The following is a 17184-nucleotide window of genomic DNA, read 5'->3' as shown; positions in this document are numbered from 1 at the left end:
CACCTCTTTTTTTAATGGTGGTTAGCAGTATAGAGTTTAAATGTTAATGATGAACAGCACAAGATTAGTAGAGTAATATAATCAATGAACATACTGTAGTTCCTAGCATAACCTGTTACTATGGACAAGCTACAGTCATGTTTAAAGATAACTGATCCTCTGTGCTATTCATATAATGGTGCATTCCTCTTTCATTGTCGTTCCACGGTTGACTAAATGTGCTGTGTTGTGAGGAATTTATCAGCACTAGATCTACTTAGTCAAGCTTAACATGAAAAGTGCTGATTGTAGTTGTAACTTGGAAGTCAGTTATCATGCTTGTAAGGTGGTATCATACAATAGCAGTTAAATAGTTTGATGGGAAGTGAAATTGAGTAATTATTACTCATCTTTTATTGGATACAGCAGGTTGTGAATGACCCACTTTTAGTGATGCTTAAATATAGGAGTTCCTGATAATCAAAGCGTTAAGGAAGGGTATCTGAGTTCCTGATAATCAAAGCGTTAAGGAAGGGTATCTGAGTTCCGTAGACGATGTAGATCTGAACATAATGAACCAGAGGAAGCGCTACCTCACATACCCTCTTTCTCTAGACACGTCGGAGGTCATTGAGTCTTAAAGGAGCATCCATCCTCTTTGCTGTTTGCTGTTTCATCAACACTGCTCATTACAAGTCAAGGTCAAAAAGCTCTCTCTCTCTCTCTTCTCTCATTTTTTACATTACTGGTGAGTGGTTCTGGATCCGACACCTATGATAGTGTTAGGGGAATCATGCCTCTCTCATATGTTAGGGGAATCATGCCTAGAACATATGTTAGGGGAATCATGCCTAGAACATATGTTAGGGGAATCATGCCTAGAACATATTTCCAAGGAATCTGCTGAGGTGAGGTGGGTACAGAGCTGGGAAAGCAGGGAAGTGTCACCCGATGCCCAGAGGTCACCTCTACTTCCCTTAACTGTACTGAATGATCTATGAGCGGTGCAGAGTCGACCAGCACTAGGCACTGACGGACCATGCAGAGTTCATATCTTTGTCATTTACCTGTCTGAGTTTTCAGCACACTGTTCCTGAAAGAGGACTCGGGAAAGGTCCCGGATCTCTGAGATCACATCAGAGCCATGTTCTCTCTTCTCTCTCTCCTTGTTGAATGACTGACAGTTGCGTTCAGCCCGGAGGTTGTGTGTTTCAAGAATTCTGCGAGAGAGAGAGGAAGAGAGGTAGGCTACTGGCATCAGCATTTCCCTGCGACATTGCAGTGACTTTGCAGTACGGTTACACAACGCTAGCCAGAGCAGGAAAGGCAAAGTGCTGCCCCAAAGCTTTTGCTGTGAAATCAGTGTGATTATGAGCCGGCAGAAAAACGACATCTAAAGGAAGTGCTGAGTAATCATGTGTGTTTAAGACAATGTCTGTCTTGTATGTGTGTCTGTACTGTTAACACGTGTGTGTGTGTGTGTGTGTGTGCTGGAAATATATTAGAGGAATTTGAACGTATCACAGGCTACTTGGTCCTGTGTTCTTATAGCTCTCTGTTAGTTGGTCCTGTGTTCTTATAGCTCTCTGTTAGTTGGTCCTGTGTTCTTATAGCTCTCTGTTAGTTGGTCCTGTGTTCTTATTGCTCTCTGTTAGTTGGTCCTGTGTTCTTACTGATCTCTGTTAGTTGGTCCTGTGTTCTTATTGCTCTCTGTTAGTTGGTCCTGTGTTCTTATTGCTTTCTGTTTATTGGTCCTGTGTTCTTATAGCTCTCTGTTAGTTGGTCCTGTGTTCTTATTGCTTTCTGTTTATTGGTCCTGTGTTCTTATAGCTCTCTGTTAGTTGGTCCTGTGTTCTTATAGCTCTCTGTTAGTTGGTCCTGTGTTCTTATTGCTCTCTGTTAGTTGGTCCTGTGTTCTTATTGCTCTCTGTTAGTTGGTCCTGTGTTCTTATTGCTCTCTGTTAGTTGGTCCTGTGTTCTTATTGATCTCTGTTAGTTGGTCCTGTGTTCTTATTGCTCTCTGTTAGTTGGTCCTGTGTTTTTATAGTGCTCTGTTAGTTGGTACTGTGTTCTTAGTGCTCTCTGTTAGTTGGTCCTGTGTTCTTATTGCTCTCTGTTAGTTGGTCCTGTGTTCTTATAGCTCTCTGTTTATTGGTTCTGTGTTCTTATAGCTCTCTGTTTATTGGTCCTGTGTTCTTATTGCTCTCTGTTAATTGGTCCTGTGATCCCACTGTATATAATATGATGCTAAGGTGATTTTACTCTGATTGGGATACTCTGATGCATACAAGACATTAGAGATGTTCTCATTATGTTAGCTCCCAATCAACAGCACAGCACAGCATACCGTAGTTATGTCACTACTGGCCCAGAATATCCTATTGTTATTCTGTGTGTGTGCCGATGTGCGTCACTCACGTGCTAAAGCCACAGAGTTTTTTTGACCCACGTCCCCTTCGGATTGTTCCAAATCCCTGGGACCTGATCCCCCCCCCCCCCGCCTCGGAGCATACCACGAGGCCAGCGACCTGTGAAATCCCAAATCCAGTGTATAGCTATGACCGCGAGACACTGAGGAGACAGGACAGTGTTTGTGGAGTGTGTGTGTGTGTGTGTAGTGTGTGTGTGTGCTAAACACATGACCCCGTCCTGCCAGGCCGCCACCGTTCTGTTCTCTTCTGATGAGATCTGTCTCCTATGAACTTTAAAGCTACAGCAGCTGGGTGGTGTCTGTCACAGTGCAGTGGCAGGCAAGGTACACACACACACAGGTCACTGGGGTCATATATGTGATGGTTATGGGCTGTCATTGAGCTGTTTAGTAGAAACGTCTAGAGGCTGTGATAATGTTGGATTTTGTAATCATTTTAATAATTGCTGCTGCATTACTTGAACTATAGATACATAGATTAGTGTCTGGAACACAATCATTGTCTGTTCAAAGCTATTGCTTATCAGCTAAAGAAATACCAAACTTGAAGCAGAAAATTCAAATTGAAGGCCGGTATGTTTGCGAGCTTCTAGATGCAAAGCTTTGGAAAGGTCTTAGAAAGATCAGAGCAGAACTCAGCACCTCAACTCAACAAAGTTTTGGTGGAAAGTTGAAGAGCTACACAGTGCTTCCACTTCTGCCCAGCGGGTGTATTTGACTCACACAGCTCTTCAGCAGAGTTTATTTATAGAAGGTCTCAGTGGCTGGGTACCATCTCTGTCTGGAGAGGACGAGGTAAGTGCTCTACTCTTCCCTGATATCCAGCTTGACCTGTGGGGGTGTGTGGCAGTACACTGAAGGCTTCAGTGTGTGTGGTTCTCCTCATATTCTGTGGGATGGATGAGTAGTCTGTTTGTTTAAGGGCTGTTCACTTTTAATGGGCTCTCTGCTCTGCTGCCCCAGCCACTAGGACTCATCAAGCCACTAGATCTACAGAGTTCTCTTGACGTGCCTACACACACACACACAACAGTACTTTAGTATGTTTCTGACTCCAACTAAGTCACATTTCGGAATACATTACTTTGTAATTATTATTTTGTAAACAACCTAACAACTTCCTGGGAATGGTGCAGGACAGTTGCTTGGTTCTGCAACATTGTCAGCACATTTAAGGAATTTTACAAAAAAACAACTATTTTCTTAGTATTTCATTCCTTTAACAGAACGTTTCCTGGAAGTTCAAACATGGTTACATTTAATTAAACTTTTTATATTTTTTTGATTACCTCCCATTAAATTGAATGTCACTTCTACTTTTTAAAGTTATTTTCAATTGGAAATTACATTAAGTACCGAGCTTGAACAGACAGTTTGATGTCCTGTAAATTAAGTCCATTATCATCATTCTAAATTACCAAAAGTGTCATTATGGACTTGCTGTTCAGAGTCCCACGTCGCTGCCCAGAGTCCCACTGCACTGTCCAGAGGGTGGGTGAGCAGCCAAAGTGAAGGTGTTAAAGCAGTCCTGCCTCATCCATCAGAGGAAGAAACACAATGTTTATCTGTTGCTAGGCAGCCAGGGAAAGCGTCTCCTAGCAACCTGAGCTACCTGCGGCAGGGGGGGGGGGTGATGCAGTGGTGAGGCCCATGTGATGGCTGCTGCAGCTCTTGGAGAGCTCAGGACAAAATCTCTGGCTCGGCTGGAGCAGGGAATGACGACATCACCGCAGCAACGCTGAATGAGATGGGAGGAGGAAGTAGCAGAGGAGAGGAAGGACACATGAAGGTGGACTAGGGATGCTGGCGGTAGGGAGTGGCAGTGGCAGGGAGACATCTCTTTGTTGATCCAGTACTGTAAAGCTTAGCAGCAGCTGGGATACCAGGGAATAATTTCTTACAAAAATAGTTCTGGTGCTCCTGTCCTCATGCTGAGCATATTTAGATCACTGGATGTGCATTGGACACTGTATCCTGTGTTTGATTAAAGGGATATGATATGATGCCATATGAGTGGGGATGCAGAGGGGCTAAGGCCTACTTCCTCTGTCAATTTACTATCTGTTCGAATAGGTTACTATTACAACACTAGAGCAGGGGTTTCTAAACTTTTTAAACTTGTGACCCAAAATGACCGTCCCCTGTGACCCTAATCGTTCTCCAATGACCTAAATTAAGAAGAGATATACAAATAGTGTGTGATTATAGATTATTCCTGTAACTCGCGACACACCTCAGATGCCCAGGGCCCACTTTGGGTCCACTCATGGTTTAAGAAACCATCCTCAAGAGGATAGGCATGATTCCTTTATCTCACTTGTACTTTCCTCAGTGTGAATTGAGGACAATGCAGCAGCTCTAAGAATAGCAAAGTGAAATCATTGGTCAGCTTATGCTCAGCGCATTAGAGGAGCTGCAGTATCAATAGTGCTGACCTCTCTGCTCCGTTGGGATCTTGGATGAGTCTGGGTCAATAGTGCTGACCTCTGCTCCGTTGGGATCTTGGATGAGTCTGTCAATAGTGCTGACCTCTCTGCTCCGTTGGGATCTTGGATGAGTCTGTCAATAGTGCTGACCTCTCTGCTCCGTTGGGATCTTGGATGAGTCTGTGTCAATAGTGCTGACCTCTCTGCTCCGTTGGGATCTTGGATGAGTCTGTGTCAATAGTGCTGACCTCTCTGCTCCGTTGGGATCTTGGATGAGACTGTGTCAATAGTGCTGACCTTTCCGCTTCGTTGGGATCTTGGATGAGTCTGTCAATAGTGCTGACCTCTCCGCTTCGTTGGGATCTTGGATGAGTCTGTGTCAATAGTGCTGACCTCTCTGCTCCGTTGGGAAATTGGAAGAGTCTGTGTCAATAGTACTGACCTTGTCGTGGAGAATCGTTTCAGAAATATAACACTCTTACAAGAACTTGTGAATTCAATATAGGCTTTTAATACAAATATATCAGTAGCCGGGATGGTCCGCGGAACACACACTTTCCCAGAGCACTGGCTCTGTATTTATACACATATAGCATATGAGTCCATCCTACATGTAAATTAAGTTACTTCCCTTAGGTCATCTGCCACCATTATCTTTCATTTCAGGCTTCCTGCTTGTTTACGCCCAATAACGCCTGTATCCGCTCTTGATTAGATTACAATGGTGGCAGGACCCTCTCGTGTCCTAAAATTAATATATGTCTATCTTACCCTAAGCACTTATGTTTGTTCCTCTCTATTTAATCTTTATAATGGTATCCTGCTCTTTCCATGAATGCACTTTAAGTGTCACCTCCTCCTTTTTACCCTAAGCAGTTATGCACTTTAAAGCACTTATGGCTTCGGCCATTATACTATCTGTTTAATCTTTGGTTTCCTGTCCGCCTCCTGTTTGTGGTCTAATGTACACCTGTCCTTACTCTATATTGTCATATCCGCCTCTATGTCTAAGCACTTACTCCTACAACCTCTCTGCTCCGTTGGGATCTTGGATGAGTCTGTGTCAATAGTGCTGACCTCTCCGCTTCGTTGGGATCTTGGATGAGTCCGTGTCAATAGTGCTGACCTCTCCACTCTGTTGGGATCTTGGATGAGTCTGTGTCAATAGTGCTGACCTCTCCGCTCCGTTGGGATCTTGGATGAGTCTGTGTGATGTCTCCTTCCCCTCAGTCTTCTGTTCCACTTGCTTCAGAGAAAAGAAGAGAACCAGTTCATAGATTTGAATATCCACTGTTGAAATGGGAAACCAAATCTGGTGATATGACACCACTTTTAAATCCCAATGACACCCGCTTCCTTACTATTTGGTGTACTGCTTTTGACAAGAGCCCTACCTGGTCCCATATGGGCTATGTGTACCTATATGGGCTATGTCTACCATCTTTTGACATAAATCGAGTAGCTGGCTAGCATGGACGCAAAATGTGGTTCTGGGTTTAGAGATTACCCTTCAAGTTCCCAAATCTCTTTGTAACACATCTGAAACCTCTCACTTTCCCCATGCCTGTTGCTTAAGCCCTTTTCTAGACTAATCCACAACCAGAGTCTAATGTAATGTATCTGCCCTTCCCTGCTGTGCTGCAAGTGGATTTATGAGAGCTGGATTTGTAGCAGCCATGTCTAGCTACATACGTTTCCATTATTTATTTTTGTCATACAGTGATTATCTCCACACAGGATTTACCCACTTATGGTTGCCATCTATGATGCTTTGCTCTGAGCCAAGGTGCTTCAAGTCAATGTGGGCTTGAAGCTGGAGCCCACATCACAAGGTTTGAAACATCCTATAAGGAATCTAAATTACCATTAAAATTACCTGTGGGAGATGTTGAACTTAATCAGATACCTCATGACATCATCAGATAAGTCCATCCCAGTAGAGACTAGATTATGTTTCGGGAGGTGCTGCATTACCGATTGAAGCAGGCAGCTGTATGTGCCCAATGTGTGAATTGGGAAAGGGGGATACCTAGTCAGTTGTACAACTGAATGCATTCAACTGAAATGTCTTCCGCATTTAGCCCAACCCCTCTGAATCAGAGAGGTGCGGGGGGCTGCCTTAATTGACATCCACGTCTTCGGAGCCCGGGGAACAGTGGGTTAACTGCCTTGCTCAGGGGCAGAACGACAACCTTTTGGTTACTGGCACAATTGGTAAAGCTATCCAGCATATTGTCAGATGTTCCTTCAGAGAAACATTTGTTTGCCTTTATATTGTCTAACGATTATATCTGTGACATTTCCTGAGATATGACGTTTATGGGTCATTATTTGAAACGTCCAGCAGCAGGGAGACAGACTAGCAGGATGTATTTTCCGCTCTAATATCTCTGAGAAGAAGAGTCTGTACAGGACAAGCTGTCAAACTCACTGAGCTGTGTCATAGAATATTACTAGCGCAAATTGCCAATATGCTGGACTGTAGAGAGAGCACGATGAGAACTCTGCTGCATCAATCTTGATTCCCTGTCTTGTCTATCCACCAAACCTAGCCTCTGTCCACCAAACCGAATTGCAGCATTACCGCAAAAATGGAAGATGTAAGTGGAAGGGGGAAAAAGTAAGGAACTTGTCTTTCAGCTCTGCATTAAAAAACTAAATTGGTTAAAGAAAATTGTGATAAATAAAAAAGTATACCAGTTTCATTTAAGGACCAAAAAAATAACTGCCATATAGATTGCAAAAGGGATTTTTGCAATCCCTTGGCACATGGTTCATGATCTGATACGCAAAACGACGCCGTATTCAAAACGTAGAAATGTTTATATTTAAATTATTATACAAAATTCTTGCTACCAATATAATGTTATATATATGGGGGATACAACCTTCCCAGCTCTGCAGATTTTGCTGCGAGGAGGCAGAGTCATTAGATCATTTATTTTGGTACTGTCCATACGTAGCTTGTTTTTGGTCACAGGTCCAGGAATGGCTAAAGAATTGCAACATTTACCTGGAGCTAACTCTGCAGACAACACTACTGGGTGATTTGAAAAGTCATAGCGTAACGTCTGCTTCCAACTCACACTCTCAAACACGTAGGTCCCCTGAACGCCACTCACTCTCCAGATACCAATCACCTGAATTCTGATCACCTGTTCACACACCTGTATGTCATTATCACACCTATTTAGTTCAGTTCTTTGCACCCCATCATCGTGAGGTATTGTTTGTTTTGTGATACACGGCGGTTCGAAGCGCTGGGTTTCCCGTAATTTACTCCTCCCGTGTATGATAGTTTTTGCCTGCCTCACTAACGATGCCTTTTGCCTATTCCCTGCCTGTACTTTAGCCTATCGGATTTCCTGTTATCAACCTATTGCCTGATCTCCCGGACAAAGTTACTAGCCCTTTCCCTGCCTGTACTGTTGCCTTTTTGGACCCCCTGTGTATGACCTTCTGCCTGCCCCTGGCCCCAGCTACCTGCCTCCTCCTGTGGTCCTTTACAATAAATACCTGCTGCGCCCTGCGCTTGAAACCAGCTCCGTCTCCCTTCGTGTTCATTACACATAGTCAATTGATCAATAATATAATACTTTTAGCAAAAAATGCTATCTCTAATTTACAATCTGGAGAAACTCTGAGAATGTGAAACATCACAGCACAGTTGAAACATATATGGCAAATATATATCCAATATGGATGGTGTTAAGAGATAGATGGGAGGGGTTGAATGGAGCTGGAGGGTGGGACTAATAACAAGATAACATGTAAAATATACTGTGTCTGTAAAATGTATATAGATTCAGAACTTATGTTAAACATAACAGTAAAAAATGTATGGCAAATAGAAATCAAACTGGATGGACATCAGAAATAGATGACGTTGAGGGTAGAACTAAGAACAAAATATAACTATTGTAAAATAGATTGTGTCTGTAAAATGTATATAGTTTGCATAAGCTGGAAGTAGAAGCCTAAGTGTTGTTATTCATTAGTTTACTCCGATTAGGGGAGGGGTGGTAGGGTTAGTGGGGATTAATAAAGGAAAGTATATTTAAAAAATATTTGTATATAAACTCTGCAAAAAAAGAAACGTCCTCACACTGTCAACTGTGTTTATTTTCAGCAAACTTAACATGTGTAAATATTTGTATGAACATAAGATTCAACAACTGAGACATAAACTGAACAAGTTCCACAGACATGTGACTAACAGAAATGGAATAATGTGTCCCTGAACAAAGGGGGGGTCAAAATCAAAAGTAACAGTCAGTATCTGGTGTACCAGCTGCATTAAGTACTGCAGTGCATCTCCTCCTCTTGGACTGCACCAGATTTGCCAGTTCTTGCTGTGAGATGTTACCCCACTCTTCCACCAAGGCACCTGCAAGTTCCCGGACATTTCTGGGGGGAATGGCCCTGGCCCTAGCCCTCACCCTCCGATCCAACAGGTCCCAGACGTGCTCAATGGGATAGAGATCCAGGCATTTACGCTGGCCATGGCAGAACACTGACATTCCTGTCTTGCAGGAAATCATGCACAGAACGAGTAGTATGGCTGGTGGCATTGTCATGCTGGAGGGTCATGTCAGGATTTGCCTGCAGGAAGGGTACCACATGAGGGAGGAGGATGTAGTATACCCCTCCGATCTGCTCTGGGTAGTTCACTCCTTGTTGATCACAGGGTTTGTGTTGAGTTCCTAATCCCTGCTTTTGTTTGAAGGAGAATGGGACAGCTACGGGCCAGTGCAGATTGACCTGAGGGATTTTCCAACTCCTCCTTATAGGGCACAATAAAGGCTTTATCCCTGCAGACGCCAGACCAGAGCAATGCCCCCACCAACAACAACTAAATACCAAGCTATCGGGTGACGGACTGGAAGGAATAAAAACAGGGATTCTGAAATAGCATTTGAGTCTAAAAATCCCTCTGTTAAAATCAAATGAATGGTTTCGAAATGAGTGCTTGAGAAACGAGTTGTAATTAAAACTCCTCTGAATTGTATATACAAGTTATATTTGAAGGACTTATAGGAAGGGAGTGGTGAGGGAAATAAATCAACTGGTGGTTTCAAGAACCACAAAACTGCAACAGCTTAATTTGACTCCTCCGAAATAAGCCAAAGCTTTGCATCAACACCAGTAACCACAGGCCCACTAGAGAGCTGTAGCTTAGATATGACTCTAAAACACTAGGCCAGGAAAGTTAGCTTACATTTTCATTGTATCTACTGTACATAGCCACCGTATAGATTTATATAGGGGTTGAAGGGCGACATGTTGAGAAAGCCTTGACGGAAGAACACCATCAATGCACAAAAACTACCTCACACAGTAGGCTACAGATGTTAGATCTTAATTTGACCAGTTTCTAACAGCAGGAAAATAATCCTGCAGCAACAGGATATGTGTATTATTGTGTGGATTATAATTAATGGACATTTTTGAAAGGGTTGATACATTTTTAGTTAGGGCAAATCAAGTCAGACATTTAAAGTGGAAATGACAGACTTTAGAATCCTTTTTAAACCTTGAATACACTACAAGTAGCATTTCCTGCTGTAGTACATTTCCTGCAACAACAGGGTGATCAAATTAAGATCTTACATCTGTACTTAGGTTACATGGACGTCCTCCAGGGCACTATCTGTAAAGTGAAACACTATGCCGTCTAACCAGGGATCATGGAGATAGTTGCCAGGGCGACAATGATTGCTATCATCCTGATGGTGTTTCATTTCGGGGTGTTCTAAAATGACTTCTGTCACATAGCACTTGGCATTGGGTGTGTGTTTGTGACACAGTTTTTTTGCAGCTAGCTAGGGGAAACTCAACTGCTCTGCTGTAGAGGTAGTTCTTCACCCCCCCCCCCCCCCCGTCTTATTTGAAACTGACAGCTTGTTAACATTGTACAGGTTCTATGGTAACAGACAGTACATCTCCCGCTCTGCCCTTCCCCCTTCCCTTCCAACCAACTGAAGATGGGCTATCATCATGTCTGTGGGTCACATGATAACCTCTAATCAGCAGGGATGACCTTATTCTGGTTAGCTCTTCTGTTTAGCTGTATTTCATAGATTAGTTCTTCCTACTACACACAGAGGTCACACTGCTCCAATCCACCATTCTCCTCACAGAACAGCTCTCATGTGGCTTCCTCAAGTTCCCTCTTCACGATACACATGATATCATAAAACTACAGATACAATAAAACTATAAATACATAAAACAACAATACCCCCACATCCATTATGGCATGGATGTCATTTTAGTCCTCTTTATGGGTTTGTCAAATAACACACTGGGATAATCTTGGTGTGGGAGTTCTCACTTTTAGTGTGGTTTACTGTTTGTATCTACACCCAGGAGGGATTTTTCTCACCACAAAGTAGTGCAGCAACGACTCACAGCTGCCCCCTGTCCATCCGCTGTCCGTCAACATGACGGATAGGCCCCAGGTCTGACACTACTGGGAATCCAAGCCCCAGTTCTGACACTTGTAGGATTCCAAGCCACAGCAGCATCTATAGGATACAAAGAGCAGCAGGATTTCCAGTTGGAAGCTGCCCATAGGCACAGGTCTGAAATCAGTTTAGTCTCCCCCCAAACCTGACCGTAATCACTAGGGAGGGAGATGTGAAACTGTCCTTACATCAGCATATAGGGGCAACTTTGTCATACTCCTGGGCCAAGCTGACACAAGGGCGGTTTATGTTTCACCTTGAGATGTCTTGCAGCTGGACGTTTTCTCTCTATCAAATACATTTCATGTGTGCATGTATCTCTACCAGCCTTCACTCTCAAAGCTCTAAGCCCCCTTAAGTACCACTCTAAAACTGAGATTGCTTGTTGCCACGTAACGCTTCATCCTATTTTAAACATTCCGTCCCCTACCCCCCTCCAACCGGCTCATGTCAGCCAACATTGCCTCTCTTCTATGCAGACTCTGAGGAGCATCCGTGTTATTATCATGCTCCCTGGCTGGCTTTATTCTTAGCTCTGCTCAGATTTGATAAAAGCCAATTGGCCAATCAGGTGGAGCCTCTCCCCTGCCGAGCCCAGTGATGTCATCAGACACCCCCCCCCTCCTGTGACGGCCAGGGTCCACAGAGATCTCCCAGCCATGTTGCTACGACTAGCACCTGCAGGAGGTCACATGACCAGTGATGCTGTAGGAGCCCCATCCCCGAAGCTGGGAGGCCGGGAGGAGGTCTAGGGGCTATGTGTGATGGGGGATAGGTGGGGGGAACCAGTGGAGCACATTCACGCTCATGTGGCATGTGTGCAGCCAACCTGGCCTGTTGCCATGGCGCCTGTTTAGCTCCTGTCTGATAGGTCTGTGGGCTGCTCTTCTCCTCTCCTGGTTTCAGGCTTCGCTGAGGGATGGGACACACAGACCCACTCTTCTACCTTTCCCAAACTAGAGCTAGCTAGTAGATACAATAATGCTTCTCTCTCCATAAATGCTCCATGTGTGAACCTACAGTGTAAAACCCATCCTACCCCAGAAAATGAGTGTCTATTCTCCACTTATATGTTTACACCATTCTGTACACATTTGACAAACCACTTCATGACATAGGCATGTCCCTAACAGGTTATTACGTGGGACTGTTCTGTTCCTCCTCTAGTATTTGTTGCATACTAACCTGAGAAGGACGCTAATTTGAAGCTCAGACAGAAAATCTGAAAACCCTTCAGCACCTGGTGAACACTGATGACACCTCAGTGTGAAGGTGGTCTTCCCAGAGACCCCACAACTCTCATCTTCTCGGCCAATCAGGTTGTGTGTACTCCTTTTGCAGCCCCTCCTCTCAACTCTCTCTGCAGGGATGCAGTTCTTACGTAACGGTAGTAGGGTATTGACTTGCAGGTACATGGGGCCTCGTCTGTTGATGTCAATGTCCTCTCTCTTCAAGGTGTCCTAGCTGTCAGCGTTGTGATGAAATGTAGGCCTATGTGCCATTACACTCTCTTGTAATAGACCTCCCTCTTACTTACTCTCTCATGCTCTCTCTATTTTCCCTCTCTCTCTGCTTCATTTTATGCATAAGACCCCAACTCTTTATAAGACTCCTTCTCTCTCTCGTAACCTCTCCTTCTCTCTTTCTCTCTCTGAATAGCCTCCGTTCACATCTTGCGCTAACATGTGAGTTTCGTGATCTGATCAATGTGATCCAATCACTATCTGATCAAGGTTTGTCGCGTCTACACATTGTTTTAAAATGTGTCTCTTATCTGTCCACTGTGTCCGCATTGTGGCCAGATTAGCTGGTGCCAGATAGGCCGGTGTAATGATGATTTAAATGGTTTGTCCAGCTAGATCTGTTTACACTTGATTAATATCCTGACACAATGCGTGTCTGACTACGGTCTAAAAATGTGGGCACAATCAGAATGTGGACAAGATCAGGACAAAGGGTGCATGTTAGAACCAGGTATCAACTGGGCTTCTCTTTCTCTCTCTCTCTCTCTTTCTCTGGCACCGAACACCTTCCTTACAAAACACAAAGCGCAGTACTTAAAACCAAGTTGTGGGAACGAGGCCGAGCCTTTCAATGCAGACAGTGCTCTCTGTCTCAATAGAACCTAGGATGGTTGTACAGTAATGATGATTGTCAGTTGTCTATCAGTGTGTAAAGGTTTCCACCACCCCATAGTCTGTGAGTCAGTAGTCTAGAAACAGGGAGTAGAGCCAGGTGGGAAAGTGAATCCAGTGCTGCTGCTGCATATGTCTGCCGTTCTCAGTTCTCCCTGGGGATCAGGTCTCAGTGTAGCAGTCAATGAATAAGTCAGGATGATAGACAGACGCAATACGGTAGCAATAATCAGCCAGATATGGGCCCCTGGAGTCAGGTTCAACATCAGAAACACTGCACTGAGAGATGTGTGTGTGGATACTGAGAGGTGTTTGTGTGTACTGAGATGTGTGTGTGTGTGGATACTAGAGAGGTGTGTGTGTGTGTGTGTGTGTGTGTGTGTGTGTGTGTGTGTGTGTGTGTGTGTGTGTGTGTGTGTGTGTGTGTGTGTGTGTGTGTGTGTGTGTGTGTGTGTGTGTGTGTGTGTGTGTGTGTGTGTGTGTGTGTGTGTGTGTGTGTGTGTGTGTGTGTGTGTGTGTGTGTGTGTGTATTTACAAGTGCTGTAGCCTACTGTATGTGCATCAGTGAATAGTATGTGTGCTGTGATAATGATGTTAAAGAGAGTGTGTATTGTGATGAGGTTAGAGAGAGTGTGTGTTGTGATGAGGCTAGAGAGAGTGTGTGTTGTGATGAGGTTAGAGAGAGTGTGTGTTGCGATGAGGTTAGAGAGAGGGTGTGTTGTGTTGTGGTGGAATGAAAATCCAGAAAGTTTCCCAACCCAAGACCATGGGCCTCAGGTTAGCTAAACTCTAGTGTTGTCTGTCATGGCTCTGTCCTCTGTGCCCTCTGCTCTTCTCCCAGTGTCCTCTAAAGGCCACTCCTCTCTGCAGTGCCCTGGCTCCTGGCCCACAACAGATTCCCCGGCCACTCATCTCACACACTGTCTCATTAAGCTATCACCTGCCTGCCCGCCTGCCCGTCGCCTAGTTGACTGACACTGTGCTGGGACCTCCGTCCGCCATGCCCCCGAGGCTAGTGCCTGCTCCCGCCACCGGTCACAAGATACGCCTCTGTCTCGTGATGTATCCCCATACAGGAGCCTGAAACAGAACCCCACTGTTGGGCCGCTGCCTCTCCTGTCCTGGTCACCCCGGCTACTTAATGTAATTACAGAAAGGGAAGCTAGCCAGGTCTCAACATGCGGTCAGGGACTATACCCTATACCCTATACAGTGCACTACTTTTGACCAGGGGTAGTGCACTATATAGGTAATAGGGTACAATTTCAGATGCAAACAGGCAGTCAGTCCACCAGTCAGTCTACGCTGCCTGGACACCCTCACCCTGGCCCTGTCACAGCACTACTGAGACGGTTGGAAAATGCACCGTCACTCCACTCCTCCTCATTTGAGGTCCCGGTGGCAAGCACACAGGGCTCCCATTCATAAAAGCCTTTCTGATGGAAAACCCAAATCGAGTTGCTGGGATTAAGTTTCAGCTGCTGCGTGTGTTAGAGACAAACTCCAAGAGGAGGAACCTGCGGTGGTGGAGTAACTGACAAATGAGGCAGGTAGGCCTGAGGAAGGAACCACTTCAGCTACTCAATATGGCTGTCATCCCTCAGATTACTGTGTTGTACTTGACTTGAAGATTGCTCACAACAACCTCAATGTTTATTTAAGACAAGCTATATCCCTTCTGATAAAACTAGAACCAGAGCCAAACTGTATCAGGGCCCTATTCAGTCCGCAAAGTTCAGCTTTGTAGCGTGATTGAAATTTAAAGGCAATGTTCCCGCTTTAGCGGGACTGCATTCACGGGAAACGCTGCACGTCGGCTCAATCGGAAATGACCTTCACATTTCTATCGCTGATTCAATAACGCTTCAGTTTTCCATATTGAATAGAGCCCTCAGTTGAAAGCTCGCCTTTCTGCACTCCAAGATGAACTCTTAAGGAGCCTACCTTTACTCCTTCAGGTCCAAGGACCTTCTGTTATCTTCTGAGCTAGACTGGCTCAAAACAGCCAAATACTCCATTTAAATGTGAATGGGTTATTAATAGCGATCCGGTTCTAGAAACATTAAGCCATTTACTTACTAATTTCACAAATACAAAATATAGAATTACTGTACATCACAGGAGGCTGCTGAGGGGAGGTCGGCTCATAATAATGGTTGGAACGACGCGAATGGAATGGCATCAAACACCTGGAAACCATGTGTTTGGTGTATTTGATACCATTCCACTCCAGCCATTACCACAAGCCCGTTCTCCCCAATTAAGGAGCCACCAGCCCCCTGTGCTGTACACTGTTTTAGGCTTTATCACAGTTGCAGCCGACAGTATTTCTCAGTGACAACACATTTCTGGAGGACTCTGTTCCAATAGACACAGGTGTTCGGCGAATGCTAGATAGCTCATTAGCACAGCTCTGTCTTCCGTCATTTCTTTGGTAAACACGTGCTGTAACCTGGCGATATGACCGTGTGGGAACACTAATCCTAACCCTATATAAAGGTGTTTATCAATTTACCTTTATGTTTTTATAAAATGATTTCTTGCTGATATGAAAGATGAGGTCCTGATGAGTGTTAATGTTCAGACCGAGTGTTGGGGCTCTTAAAACTCCCCAATACAGAAGATGCCTTCGTCCAATGACTCTTATGTGTAAAGAAACAGACCTGAGAGTCATGATAGGAGTCCTTTCCACATGGGCTTCCGAGTGGTGCAGCGGTCTAAGGCACTGCATCTCAGTGCTAGAGGTGTCACTGCAGAGCCGGGTTCGATTCCAGGCTGTTTCACCATGATTGGTAGCCAACCAGCGTTGTCTGGTTTAGGGTTTGGCTGGGGTAGGCTGTCATTGTAAATAAGAATTTGTTCTTAACTGACTTGCCTAGTTAAATAAAAAAATTCTTTTGAAGAACGAGCAGCATGGTGTTAGTCACCCAGGTGATGTGTCATAAACCTGGAGGCTAGCTGAGCTGCGGTAGCCATGGCAGTAGTCTCTCAGGAGATGAGCTGTGGTAACCATGGCAACTGAGGCTAGTAGCTAAAAAAAACCATATATCCTTTACGTAGCATTGACAGCTCTCTGTAACATCCTTGATTTCTAGGTGGTTTGTAGTCTTTTCCAAGCCGACAATGTAATAAAAAGAATAATCATTTGACAAGCGGTTTCTCTATTGTCACGTTGTTGCAAAAAAAACTGGTCAAATCAAATCTTTTGAAATGCACCGAGTTGACCTTGACAGTCATTAGCTGTAGGAAAACAGAGGACGGGCAGATGCACCAAGGGGAGCTGGTTTGGCAGCACTTATTCCTCCTTGATCTGTAAGCATCTGGTTAGAGTTGATAAGGAGTCCGTTTGGATGAAGATGGTCTCCTTTTAATTAAGGGCATTTCAAATCTGACAAGTGTTTTTGCAGGGTTCAAAATGCATAAACAAACAACCCTTTCCTTGCCAATCCTCACTATTCTCTGAACACTAGATACTACCAGAATGTTTCACTGAACAATCAAAGACTAGGAATACAACGGTCTGATGTGGTTCCATTTCCATTGTCACTGATCTGAAATGACAGGGAAAGTCACAGCAATAAAGCAGAGATTATAGCTAGGGGTTTGTCCTTTTACCTGTCCTGTTCTTTCAGATCAGTGCATATTGAAAGGAAATGAGACAAGGAGAGGACTCCACTTTAGACTAGTGCGGTGTGTCCTTACAGCGGGGTATTGGTCTTGTTTGAGAGAAACTGGAATAAAGAAAG

The 17184-nt window shown here is 44.4% G+C and overlaps 1 long non-coding RNA gene across 1 annotated transcript; it reads right to left on the bottom strand.

Moving 5' to 3' along the window:
- Nucleotides 1-2823: 2823 nt before the first annotated feature.
- Nucleotides 2824-5735, bottom strand: LOC139532550 (uncharacterized). The gene is made up of 2 exons (XR_011666614.1): nt 4644-5735; nt 2824-4148 (listed from the first exon to the last, which is right to left on the bottom strand). It is a non-coding gene; the product is annotated as an uncharacterized lncRNA (long non-coding RNA).
- Between the last annotated feature and the right edge of the window lie 11449 nt (nt 5736-17184).

The sequence above is a fragment of the Salvelinus alpinus genome, chromosome 10, assembly GCF_045679555.1.
Source record: "Salvelinus alpinus chromosome 10, SLU_Salpinus.1, whole genome shotgun sequence".
Taxonomy (NCBI): domain Eukaryota; kingdom Metazoa; phylum Chordata; class Actinopteri; order Salmoniformes; family Salmonidae; genus Salvelinus; species Salvelinus alpinus.
This window is presented reverse-complemented; position numbering and strand designations above follow the sequence as displayed.